The sequence below is a fragment of the Rhipicephalus microplus genome, chromosome X (genome assembly GCF_043290135.1).
Source record: "Rhipicephalus microplus isolate Deutch F79 chromosome X, USDA_Rmic, whole genome shotgun sequence".
NCBI lineage: Eukaryota > Metazoa > Arthropoda > Arachnida > Ixodida > Ixodidae > Rhipicephalus > Rhipicephalus microplus.
The window spans coordinates 358,889,535-358,902,312 of NC_134710.1; the positions used below are offsets into that span (position 1 = coordinate 358,889,535).

The 12,778-nt window shown below is 41.7% G+C and overlaps 1 long non-coding RNA gene across 1 annotated transcript; it reads left to right on the forward strand.

The window, feature by feature from the left end:
- The first annotated feature begins 1,032 nt into the window (after positions 1-1,032).
- LOC142776351 (uncharacterized) lies at positions 1,033-8,088 on the forward strand. The gene is made up of 2 exons (XR_012887475.1): positions 1,033-1,168; positions 7,938-8,088. It is a non-coding gene; the product is annotated as an uncharacterized LOC142776351 (long non-coding RNA).
- Positions 8,089-12,778: the final 4,690 nt, after the last annotated feature.

Consider the following 12,778-nt stretch of genomic DNA (forward strand, 5'->3'; position numbering starts at 1 on the left):
CTGTAGCCATCCCCACACAAGGACGGCTTCTGCGCCGCACGAAAGTGACGTCACAAAAATTGTCATGACATACGTCGTTTCCGATTTAGCGCGTTGTTCGAATTTACCGAATCGGAACGTGGCTCAGCTGGCCAGCAGACGCTCACTTGCTGCTGCTGCTGCTGGAGTACGGCTGGTTGCTGCTTCTGCGAGCTGTCTACAGGCCTTGTTCTGCTACATATTCGCAAGCCTCGAACATCATCTTCATCTAAGCTCAACCGCTTATTTTCACTGCTATTTTATATTTACTAACGTTGTTTATATCCATCCCAATACGTATTTTTGTGATTTTTCGCGTATAGGCTGATTTAGCAGTATCTGTGCGTGGCCCTTTCTTTGGCCATCCGTGTTAACGTGCTTCGTATCTGTGTCGTAGTGCATTTGCGTAGTTGACAGCCGTGTTTTAGATTAAATATTCACTTTCTTGTTTCTTTTTTTTTTTTCATGGTGTAATTCTGAATTGAAAGTGTGCGCAACATGACGCGTGTGTTAGTAGCGGGCGATTCAATGGTGAAATACGTCGACCAGTATTTCCCATCGCGCCGTGGCTTGTCTGTTAGCGTTGCCGCACACAGAGGAATAAGGATTGAGCACTTGCTCTCAATGATTGCTGACAAGCTGGCCAGTTTTGATGTTGTCATTGTACATGTTGGCACGAACAACACTGTTGACAGTGTCAACATGTGCATGGACAAATATCGCCAGCTCGCTCAGGGAATCATCGAAAGCAATCCCACGTTGCATGTAGCTTTTTCTGCCATTCTTCCTCGGGGGCAGAATCGGTACCGCTAAGGGGAAGAACAGTTGTGTGATGTTTGTCATTTGAATGACCACTACAGGAATGTGAATGCCGCACTCGCACAGCTTTGCCTGGAGAGGGGCTTCGCTATCCTGGATAGTCTTGTGGACAGCTGGCCTGGATTCCTGAGCAGGGATGGTGTCCACCCCAGCCGGCTTGGCAACAAGGTGCTGGCAGACTTCCTGCACCGTGAGGCCTGTGCCTTGTCCACCCATCTAGAGAGGAGACACATCCAACAGTCCTACAAGGAGTCCAAGGCATCTGCATGGAGTGGGTGGGCTCGGCAGGAGCACTTTTCCATCAACTTGGAAGTCGATTTTCCAGCACTTGGTATGCATGCAGTTCAATATTCTCCAGCAGTAGGTGGACCTTCCGCTGCACCAGCTCCTGTCTGGAAAGCCAGCAGTGCTCTCATGCAGAGACACGACACTGACCAACTGGCCAGTACCATTCATGGTATTGGCTTTACGCTCGTTGGCGGTGTCCGCGTTCGCTGCAAGGGAAGCAAGGCTTGGTGGACCTGGGACAGCCTGCCTTCCCCCATTTTCCATGGCACAAGTGTACCATGCAAGGGAAACACTGGGGAGAGGCCTATTCAGCCAATGATCCCTAGTCGAGGTGCAAGCACCACTTGTGACAGGAAAATAAGGAGAGCCTCACAGGAGCATGAGAGTGCTCTTGTGCGCTCTTCTGTGGGGGAAGAGGAGGCCAGTGCTGGAAAAGCAGCTGTGCCACAGGCTGTCGGCCAGTGTGGCGACAGTGAGTGGAAACTGGTGCAGTCAAAGAAGAGCCGGCGGAAGGCTGCGGCACTGCACAAGCAAGAACAGAGCTCTAAACTGTGTGCAGACAGTGAAGGCAAAGTTCTTGCTGTGACAGCTGCCAAGTCCATCAGGTCCACTTCACCTATGACAGCAGTTGTGAGCCAGAAACAGATTGTCTGCTTCTTCCGCTGTCTGTGGTAGAAAGCCTGAAGGACGAGCCAGTGTCTCGCACAACGTCATTCGTGATAGTTTTAAAAAGGTGCAGCGTGTTCCTAGCAAGCAGTTGAAAGACTGCTCAGTTAGTTCCGCGACTCACTGTGAATCTGTCACGAATGACGCTGTGAACGAGGTTTCTGTCTGCAAAAGCCATCTACCAGCACTGACTCGGGATTGCATGCGAATTGAGCGCGATCCTGGCACAGAGGCTGGTGACCCTATGGAAGCTGGGTGCACTGCAGCTGTGCAGTACAAGTATTGTGAGGCTGCTTTGACATCCAGAAGCAGGCCTGCCAGCCCTGGTGCCCAGGCTATTTGTGTAAACACTGGTGCCAACCCAACTGTCCTCAATAACCCAGTAAATACACTATATGGTGGGGGTAGCAAAGTTTATTTAAATGCAACATTTGATAACTTTCCTTCTTTTAAGAAAAGCTTTGATGAGTGGTGCAGGGAGGGCAGGCATGTAGTCATGATAAATAAGAGTAATAAAAGTCCATTCACATCAGAAGGTAAGGACTTTGAGTATATTAGGATTAAATATAGCTGCATTCACGGTCGCACAATAAAGCCCAGGGGGATAGGAAAGCGACCAAAGCAAGCTTACAATGGTACTGGCTGTGAAACGACAGTATCGGTAAGCCTATGTAAATCGCCTACTCTGCACTACAAGATAACTAAACTACAAGCTAAGCATAACCATCCCACAGAATATTATGATTTGTATCCTCAGAAGAGGCTCCTGAATTATGGAGAAAAAGAAGAATTCTTTGACTTAGCTAAATGTAATATTGGCGCAAAGGATTTTAAAAACTTGGTCGAGCAAAAAACTGGTAAGAAGTTAACTACAAAGGACATTAATAATTACAAGCAACGATTTTCTATTCCTATCCGCAATGAGCAGGCTCATGGTGAAATGGTTTTAGAGAAGGTAGAGACCTTGCTAAAAAATAATCCAAACTGGGTTATTCACTATGAAATGAATCAAAATAATAACCTGCAATTCATACTTCTTCAAACAACGCACATGCGTGAGATTTTGGAAAAGTATCCAGAGATTCTATTTATTGATGGAACGTATAAAGTGAATATTGAGGGTTATATTCTTTACTCTATATTAGTTCAAGATGGTCGTGTTCGTGGTAGACCTGTGTGTTATGCCTTCTTACGAAATGAGACGACTGAAATTGTTGAGCCCATGTTCACAAAGTTTGTAGATTTCAAACCATTTGTTGTGTCTGCTTGCAAAGTAGTGATGATTGATAAAGATCTCAATGAACTGCGCATTTTAACCAGTATTCTTCCTAATTCTAACATACTTTTGTGTACGTGGCATGTGTTGCATTGTTTCCAGCAAAAGGTTAATGAAAAAGCTAGACAGCAACGTGATCAGTTGCTTCCTCTCTTAAAAAGCTTAGTTTATTCCCCCACTGAGCGAGACTACTTCGATAAGCTTGCTAACCTCCAAGCTATGACTTGCACAGATTTCATTTCTTACTATATGCATAACTGGCACTTGTGTAAGGAAATGTGGGTACATGCATATCGGCAAGCCCTTCCTACATTTGGTAATAATACTAATAATCGCATTGAGTGCCACAATCAAAAGATTAAAAATTATCTCTCTTCAAGCATGCATTTGGTTCAAGCAATAGAAGCATTGGTAGGTTACATTGATAATGATTCTTTATCTCTACAGTTCTCTAAGCTTAAAGAAATGAAGCTGAACCTAAACATAAATGATTTCAATGACCCATTTCAGCTAGAATTGTCCCGTAATTGCACTTCTGAGGCTACAAGTAAAGTACTAGAGCAGTATGAGAAGTTTAAAAATGTAAGTTATCAAGTCACTTCTACTCCTAATTCTTATGTTGTAGTTTCACCAAGATCACAGTACAGTGTTTCATTGTGCTTGGCTTCTTGCACATGTGCTTTTTATGACCAGTACACTCTGCCTTGTGCACATATTTTAGCAGTGCGTGACTTTACTAAGCAAGATCTTTTCGACAAGGCTTGCATACCAGACAGGTGGTGCAAGGATCATTTCCTGAGTGACAGCTGCACAACCACTAGTGCCACACCAGTGGTAACAAGCAGCATTCAGTCACCACCCTGTGTGAAGCTTGACACTGCACAAGAGAAGTATACTTATGCTTATAGGAGTCTTTGCGAAATGACAAAAACCGTGGCTAACGTATTATCTAATTGTGATGAGAAGGAGTTAATGGAAAAACTTTCGTCCTGCGAGGCTTTCTTCAGAAATTTAACCACATTTCCTCGTAACCAAACTTCAGCAGCCATAAAGGCTGCACCAGCTCAGTTAGCACAAACTACTGCCACAAGTTATCTTGGGCATTCTAACAGTACAAAACTTGTGGTACCTTTAGTTAAAGCAAGAAGGGGGTGGCCAAAAAAAGTGAGAGCTGTCAAGCGTAAATTTTTCCCAAATCAAATAAAAAAGGTAGGCCTTGCAACTGTTAAAGTAGACATGCTAAATGTCTACAAACGGTATTCTCTTTCAGATGCAGATTTAAATGTTCTGGTACAGGGCACCTCCATATCAGATAGCATAATCAATGTCTCACAGTATTTAATTCAGAAAAAGTATCCTACTTGTGTCGGCTTTCAAGATGTCTTACTGGGCCGATGTTTACAATTCACTCAAATCAAAGGCCCTTTCGTTCAAATCTTGCATGTTCAGAACCCCTATCATTGGCTTACAGTAACAAATGTTGGTGCGGACAAAAACACAGTCTTCATATATGATTCAATTGATCAAGATACCCCTCCTGACGCTGTTAGGCAAATCTGTCATATTCTAAAATTACAATCGCCAACATTAACCATTCAAACAATGAAGGCACAAAACCAGTGCAACACACTTGACTGTGGCTTGTTTGCAATTGCCAACATGTATTATATAGCGTCAGGCAGAAAACCAGAAACTTTGAACCTTAACCAAGTTATGCTACGCAAACATTTGCTGCAGTGCATACAGAATGGTATGATCGAAGACTTTCCCCTCATAAACTCCATGGCTGCTCGTGTACAGCCAAGAGATAGTATTTACAAGTTACATTGTGTCTGCCGGCAACCACAATATAGTGGGGTAGTATTGGACATTACTTGTGCAAGTTGTTCAAGAGGATTTCACGGAGCTTGTCTCGGCTCTTTAGCAGCTAACTTGGACAAAAAAGTATTCGTGTGTTCTCAGTCATGTTTGCTGGTTGCCAAGGAAAAGATACATTCTTCTAATTAATAATAGCATTCCATTTTGGTGTAGACATATGGCAAAATTTCTAAGCATTCTTCATGTCTCCTCCTCTAATTTTTGCTTTTCTTTAAAGGGCCACTCACCGGGTTTGGCGATTTTGAGCTGACAAGTGCAATGCGTACATCGGGAGTTTATGGTCACGTCTGCCAAACATTGCAACTCTATGCGACGCGGAAATGAGTCAAATTTCAAAACGAACGCTTCTCCCCCTTTTTTTTGGGTCGCGCCCCCAGAAAAGGAGGTTATGATGTGCACGTATGAATCGCCCTACATACACAGCAGTGCAGCGACGTTGGTCCTCTATGTATACGACTGTGCTCTGACGCTGCCAACAGTGGCACGTGACATGGCGGAAATTATTTAACGTGACATGCGTAGTTAATGCAATTTGTTGCTTGAAGAGATTAATAAAACTTGGGATACATATTGAGACGCAATAGGAGAATGTGTTTGTCTTTTTCATTTTTTTCCCCGTGAATTGCAACGAGATGCCGAGCTAATGTGCTGGCGTTTCGCATGCGTTTGTGTCTCCGCGGTTACTGCATCAAGCAGACGCCTGTCCTGGAAAAGAAATTAATGGTCCAGCGCATTCGAGCACTCATTATGCTCATCTTTTCAACCGCATCAAAGCCAGCGTTTCCAAACAATGTCGCAAAAACAGGCAGTAGACACAATACAATGCTGGTCAACAAAACAACACTGCTCGCGCGCTCGAGGGTTGGGCTTGTTTGAGCACGTCATGTGCACGTGACCTCTTGGTTGGATGCTGGAGAGGGTAGGAAAGAGATTTGGCTTGTGAAGGCTACACGGGGGAGTGGCAAGGGTTTTGAGCTTGCCTCCTTTCATCCTTGTTTCCTGCTGTTAAAAAAAGAAGAAACTTTTTTGTCAGCTCGTAATGAACCGATTGAAAAGCTTTTTGTGGTATAATGCTCTCCGTTAGATACACAACTTCCACAGTTTGTTATGGGACCTGGTGAGTGGCCCTTTAAGGACTGACTTCAGGGATCGAAAGTATGAAGTTAGGCATGTTGGTAATGCATAACGGATCACATAGCACAAAAATTTGACCCAGGACAAGAGAAGGAACAAACACGAGTGCTCACTTCCAAGAAGATTTATCTTGAAGAGCAAACACATATATACTCCTGAAATGTAAAAATCGGGCAAATCATTCAAGATGCCCACAACTGCCATGCGCAAATATCTTACATTTTCAAAAAAGACAATTTGACAAAGCCCGAGACAGAGTGCTGATGCAGTTCAGCTCTAGTCTACAAATCCTCTTTGCCTCGATAATTTCTCTTGTCATTTTATTTGTTGTTTTTTCTTCCAGCAATAATGATGTCCCGCAAAATCATTTTGCAGCCACAGGTGCTGCAATGAACACCCTTGTAACCTCAAGAATGGTCGCAATCGTTTCTTGGCCTTGCACTGCAGCAGGTGTGGCTCCAAACCACTTTTGTGTGACACCATTACAATTGGGAAAAAAAAAAACAAGAGAAATTGTCGTGGCGAAAAAGATTTGTAGACTAGAGCTGAACTGCATCAGTACTTTCTCTCACTCTCTCTCTAGGAATTTGTCAGAACGAATTGTCTTTCCTGAGGATGTAAGGTTTTCATGCATGGCAGTTGTGGGCTTTTTGAATGATTTGTCTATTTTTTGCATTTCAAGAGTATATATGTTTGCTCTTCAAGATAAATCTTGTTGGAGGTGAGCACTCGTCTTTGTTCATTCTCTTGTTCTGGGTCAAATTTCCACGTTATGTGATGAGTTAACTTTCTACATGCACCACCTTATTTTTCTCCCTTGTTGTAAGCTAGTGGTGGAGCGTTAACTAGAAGTACATAAAAACATTGCCAAATGTATGTTACCCCGACGAACCAAATTCCTTTGTTGAGGCAATCCTTTCTGTGGCATTCCTTCTTTATTGACTTCTCATCACGTCAAACCTCAAACCTGTCTCTTTCATAAAAGTTCTAGAACTAGTTCTTGCTTTGTTTTGTTTTTTTGCCAAAAGTAGAAAAACTTCCCTTCGTTGAGCAAATTTTCCTGAACTAAAATATATTCATATCTAATGCACGGAATGAAAAATAAAAAACAAGAAAATTTATAGGCTGATCACTAAATGTCAACTGAATAAGGATTTCGGAAATAATACCATGAATGGCACACAACAAACACTCATGCATGCAGCCTTTTACCATGTGCAGCTGTAAACTGCAAAAAACAAGTATCAGATATTGTATATGATTTGCTTTTTTTTCTTTTCAGCAACAGTAACTTGCCCTTTAGGAGAAAAATATGAATATCAAATTTTCAAAAAGTAATTTTTGAAAACCTGTCAATATATCAAAATGGTTTAGTTGATTCATGATTATGCAAGCAGTTCTTGCATGCCTGTGGCACCGGGATTGTTAATGTAGGCAGGCTGAGTTTGTAATGTTCTAAAGCCTCAGCATTTTAGTGTTATAATACATTCAAATATTTTATGAATTCAACTATGAAATTTGTTCACAATGAGTTTGCTACAAATTAAGCAACCAAAGTCTGTGTATATATTGCCCACATTAACGTCACACTGCCACAAGTCTCTAGGCGGAGCCTGACCGCTACAGAGCGCTTTCTCGGTGGCGGATAGAGAAAAGTCTTGCAATGAAGTGATGCTAAGCAGCTTCTATTAATAAACAAGACTGGCACTTGTGCCCGCGGACCAACAGGCAGAAAATACATATGACAACAGGAGTCTTTTCACTGCTGTGGTGGGCAAGTTGAAAGTTTCAGGTGCCATTTTTTAAACTCTTTGATTTATCTGTTGTTTTTTTCGTCTGTTTTCTTCATTTTGTACAGGTCCAGTACATTGTGGACTCACCCTGTTGTCAAGTCGTCAGGAAGTTGGATGATGCCGTCTTCTTCCAGCTAAATTATGCAACTACTAAGAAGGGGATCAGAATTCTATTTTGTAGCAGTTATTTTACAAATAAATGTTAGTAAAATTTTTCTTGGTTGTAGTAGTGTCATTGTGTACTCACGGACCATAACATTACATAAGACAGGAATTCAAGTGCACAGCAAAAAAGTGCTGCTATGAGCACCTGTTATCAATATCAGCTGGTCATTCTTAATTTTGGTCTTTTATTTATCGCACATCGAGTAGCCGCGATTGCTTGGTTTACAGGCTGAAAGAAAATTTAGCTCCCTTTCTTGCACGCCAAAGGTTGCTGGCAGTGAAACAGCGTTGTCAGGATTTTGATAGATATTTTGAAAATGAACGTGAAAACGACGGAGGCACAAGACAAAGGCGAAGTACTGAGTCTTTCTAATCTCGTGTCTCCGTCGTGTTCGTGGGCGTTTCCCAAGAATGCATAGTTTCCAACTCGACCTTACTGATATATTGTAACATGAAAACATGAATCCCCGAAGTTAAGTATAAAACTTTCACATAGAATGCATCACTTCTAGCGTCAACAGTTGAGCTATTACAAAACTTTGATAAGTCGCAATACACGTAAAAGCAAGTATGTTCAAGCTTCACTGCCTTGTAAAAGCACTGCGGTAAAGCCAGCGTGAGCAGAAGAGCATTACATGATACGAAATGAACGCATGCACAGGCCACTTGTGCATCAAACAAATATAAGCATTTGCGACTGCTCAGGCCAAATATACATCTTGGCACGTCCGTTTCAGGGAGACAAAAAGACAATTACCAAAAAATGATTAAGCTTCACTGCATCGCGAAAGCACTGCCGTAAAGCCAGCGTGAGCAGAAGAGCATTACATGATACGTACGAAATGAACGCATGCACAGGCCACTTGTGCATCAAACAAATATAAGCATTTGCGACTGCTCAGGCCAAATATGCATCTTGGCACGTCCGTTTCAGGGAGACAAAAAGACAATTACCAAAAGATGATTAAGCTTCACTGCATCGCGCAAGCACTGCCGTAAAGCCAGCGTGAGCAGAAGAGCATTACATGATACGTACGAAATGAACGCATGCACAGGCCACTTGTGCATCAAACAAATATAAGCATTTGCGACTGCTCAGGCCAAATATGCATCTTGGCACGTCCGTTTCAGGCAAACAAAAGGATAAATACTAAACTATGATCAAGCTTCACAGCATGAAAAAAGCACTGCGGTAAAGCCAGCGTGAGCAGAAGAGCATTACATGATACGAAATGAACGCATGCACAGGCCACTTGTGCATCAAACAAATATAAGCATTTGCGACTGCTCAGGCCAAATATGCATCTTGGCGAGTCCTTTTCAAACAGACAAAAAGACAATTACCAAAAGATGATTCAGCTTCACTGCATTGCGAAAGCATTGCGATAAAGCCTATATAAGTAAATGATGTGCAGCAATCAAAGGATATATGCCTTATTCATCGTACGCACCTGTTGGAGTATTAAAGCTGCTCACATTTGGCAGGCTATTATGTGAGTGAGAGGCAATACCTGATGTGATAATAGCTGTTACATTTCTTTAATTGCTCACTTTGGGAACTATAGCTGGTTGATCGCAAGTTGAATTTGCATGAGTCCTTGAGTAACTTAGCCACGTGCCATCTTTGCACATGATGTCTTAGCTGTCACCGAGTTATATAGATAGATTGACGTGGCGTGGCTTTGATTGCGCGCGCAGTGCTGTTTAGGTTAACTGCTGCAGATGGGGAATAAATATTTAAAATCTCGTGGTACGCGATGCATTTGGTAAGGCATGCAGGGCTTATTCCTAATGTACGGCTCCTGTTTACGAGCTGCGCAGTCTGCGATCTGCGCCGATAGACAAACTGATGGTGGAAGAAAAATTACTCTCTCCCACTAAAGGGAACCATGCATACGTGTGAAGCAGCGGGCGCTATAACGCTTACACAGGCGGCGCCGTTGACGCTGGCTCTCACCGCGGCGTTGCGCAGGAGATCAACCTGGGGACGAGGCGCTAAGCACGCAGTGATGGACCGGTGTTTCTTACTGTGACATGCCAATCACTGCTAATGGGTGAGAGACACAAGACTCTTATTAAATGCAGAGACCCTCAGTACACTTTTAACTAAGTATAACGCGCACTCTGCTCATTTTTATTGTTCAACAATGCACAAGAGAAATCTATCACCAGCACTACCTTGGAGGTCAATATCCAGTGCCTAATAAGGGGTGGCCAGTGAACGGTTGTGCAGTGCTAGCAGTCATTTTTTTTTTTTTTATCAAGGAACTCGCTATCAGATACTGCTTGCGTCGGTGGTGCGAGTCGAGAGAGGGGAGTGTAGGAGAAAAGAGAGACGGGGAGGGGACGCGCATGCGCAGCAAGGGTGGTCACGCCGCACACAGCATTGAACTCGACCATAACATGCTTGGCATCTAAAATGGCCCCAGTGTACGAGAGAAAATTGCTGGATCTGCAGTCAAAGATTTTCCGCCAAAGAAATGTAGACTGCAGACTCTAGATCACATTACCGGCTGCCATTCGGTTCAGCACATTAAAAGTATCAGTTAATTTACATGGAGCATACTACGAAGTATAGCTACATGTACTTTATAAATGTGCCCGCAAAATCACCTGTAAATTTACACGGTGGACACTAATCCAGAGTTCCCGCCTGTTTCTGAAGCATTGTTACAGCAGAACACTGAAAAACATTGCTGCAGGTGCATATATATATATATATATATATATATATATATATATATATATATATATATATATATATATATATATATAAGGGATAGAAGTGTATACCTAAGGGCTCATATTTCCGTGTTTTAACACAATATTAATGAGATATAACAGACAGTAATGCCAAGGAATGTACAGGGGAAGTTATTAGAACCAATGGAATGTAAATAAGAAGAAAGAAGAAAGAAAAGTGGATGAAAAAATTACCAGCTGTGAGCAGGAATCAAACCTATGACCTTCGAATAACGCGTTCGATGCTCTAACCACTGAGCTATATCACAGCGGCCGTCCCTCCATCCACTTTTTGGGGTTTATATGTGAATCTAGAAGTAGGAGTGACAGTCAGCGCCATCTATAAGCCAAACAACGAGTGTGAAAACACTCTTATTCGCATGTTTGGCGTCACGTAGCACGTTAACTTATTATGAGCAGGCAGCTGATTAATTGTCCCTCTTATACAACCTAAACACACCAAGTCTGCCAGTACGAGACCCTCGTTCAATGAAATAAGGGAGAGAAGTGTATACCTAAGGGCTCGTATTTCCGTGTTTTAACACAATATTAATGAGATATAACAGACAGTAATGCCAAGGAATGTACAGGGGAAGTTATTAGAACCAATGGAATGTTTTCATCCACTTTTCTTTCTTCTTTCTTCTTATTTACATTCCATTGGTTCTATATATATATATATATATATATATATATATATATATTCACACAGCAATTCATACATGCCATTCTAACAACCTGACATATACACATGGCCCCACTCATGGGTTGGCTGCTGTGAGGAGCATGCACAGTAGCTTTCGTTGACACTCGCAGTGCATCATGTTACTGTAACATAAACAACAGCGTCATAAGGCTAGACTATATTTTAGTTTTATGACATTCTTTGGCTCCCAAGGAGCAGGATGCTTTTCTTGAAAAGAAAAAGAAAAGGCAGATCCCATGCACAGTATACAGGAATCGATGCATAATGCGAAGCAGCCAGGCGGGAGGAAACCATGATGTACAATTAAGACGTGGATATTATGATTTGCATGTTAGGAAATGTCATTTATGGTCATCATACAGTGGTATGCAATGCAAATTTCGCTGTATATTAAGCTAGCGAAATTGCCGCAAGCACACCAAGAGCCCGGCATGTAAATCACGTGGTGCATGATTGTATGTCATAACTTACATGTTACCATTTGCTCTTTATGTTCATCATGCAGTCACGTCCATAGGTTGACGAACTCATACCACGAGTCGACTCAATCAAACTCAAATCAAGCTGTGAGCCTCAGTCTGAATGAGCTGCATAAGTTTTGCTGACCTATGGTCACGTCATATTAATTTTGGTATAAACCAAGCTATAGCAAAATAACCGTAAGCACAACATGAACGTGACATGCATGTGAGCCCATTCGTGACATGCATGTCATGGTTTTCCCATTACCACACCCTCAATTTATGTTATTTGTACAAAAATATGTCGTCATATAAATATTTGGCATATATCTATGTTATGAAATGGCTGCGAGTGCACCAATCAATGTATAACGGTATGTATACCAATTTTGGGGTGTACATTTCTTTAATGATATGCTAAGGAGTGCACAAGGTCGTAGGCGGCTAGATAGATAGGTATATATATATATATATATATATTTATATATATATATATATATATATATATATATATATATATATATATATATATATATATATATATATATATATATATGTATATTGAGAGAGAGAGAGATCGTTTGATTGTATGATTGATTGATTCAAAGTCACAGAAGTTCACTAAGAAATGCATTGCACTTGAAGTTAAACAATTGTAAAAGGTCAGCTTTTATTAGTATATTGCATGAATGGCACCAGTGCTCTATCTGGCTTATTAAATGCATATTATTTAATTTATTGTTATATAAATATAAAAAACACACCTATTTCATTTGCAGAACCCTCTGAAGAAAGTAGCATGTTATGATCGTAAATCTGTAATGGCTGGATG